The sequence below is a fragment of the Drosophila simulans genome, chromosome 2L (assembly GCF_016746395.2).
Source record: "Drosophila simulans strain w501 chromosome 2L, Prin_Dsim_3.1, whole genome shotgun sequence".
Classification (NCBI taxonomy): domain Eukaryota; kingdom Metazoa; phylum Arthropoda; class Insecta; order Diptera; family Drosophilidae; genus Drosophila; species Drosophila simulans.
Window position 1 is genome coordinate 21,279,070 of NC_052520.2, and position 1,247 is coordinate 21,280,316.

The 1,247-nt window shown below is 49.3% G+C and overlaps 1 pseudogene; it reads left to right on the plus strand.

Annotated features, from left to right (window-relative positions):
* Nucleotides 1-241: 241 nt before the first annotated feature.
* Nucleotides 242-1,247, plus strand: LOC6733084 (annotated as a pseudogene).

Below are 1,247 nucleotides of genomic sequence, written 5' to 3' on the forward strand. Positions count from 1 at the left end.
AATTCGTATCGAGCTGTTCTTGTCTTCGTTTCTTTTTGATCTCTGTTCGCTGTGTTCCGTTATGCGAGTTTAACGGATTTTGCTCTGTTCTACATAGCCTCGGTTCGACGATGCGTTAGAGTGAGACAAATGCTGGTCCTGTGGTGAGTTCGGACCAGCATGTATCAAGCGAGATAGAGCGATGTTGAAATGTACACGAGTCACTTATGTTTGAAAACTCTGAGAAAGCAGACGCGTGAATATGTCGCAACCGATGAAGTGTACGACTCGCGGGCGGAGCGCGTCAACAGAGGACCCCGAAACAGTTAACTTCCCGACATATGCTTCTCCGAAATGCGTCTTCGTCCGAGTTCGACTTGGCAATCTTCGTTGAACTTTCGCTCGGCTCTCAGTCCCTTGTTGTTGGGTCGGTGTTGTCTCTCTTTGCAGTACTGCGTAGACCGAGAGGGGGGTATGTTAACTAGCGCAAGGTCAAGGCCATGGAGGCAGAAGTATTACAGCTGACTGAAGAAAACGGAGCGTGACGAATTTGCCGATGAAATTGCCAACAATGCCAACAAGGGCTCCTTAATGATCGACGAGAAGCGCTGATTGGAAGCCCGCATTGCCACTCTTGAGGAGGAGTTGGAGGAGAAACAGTACAACTCTGCTGCTGGATCGCAGCCGCAAGGCGCAGCTGACCACTGAGTTGGCAAACGAAAAATCGAACTTTTAGATAAACGAAAACGGGCGCGCTCTGCTCGAACGCCAAAACAAGGAGCTGAAGGCTAAGCTTGCCGAAATCGAGACAGCACAGCGCACTAAAGTTAAGGGGACAATCGCCACGCTAGAGGCCAAGATCGCCAACCTAGAAGAGCAGCTGAAGAATGAGGGCAAGGAGAGGCTGCAGCAAAAGGCCAATCAGAAGATGGACAAGAAGATTAAGGAGCTTACAATGAAAATCGAGGATGAACGGAGACATGTCGACAAGCACAAGGAGCAAATGGATAAGCTGAATAGCCGCTTTAAACTGCTCAAGCGCAACTTGGACGAGACAGAACGGGAATTGCAGAAGGAGAAGACGCAGAAGCGGAAGTACTATACGAGTGCTGATAACACGAAGCTATGGAAGTATGCTCAGAACAATGAGGATGACTTATCGTCTGGGACAAACGATGATGAGCAGGATGGCAGAGTGTAAACAACGAAAGCTCACTGCTTAACGATCTTCAGCGTGTTAAACCGGTCTACTCGCCAGGTCCCGATGG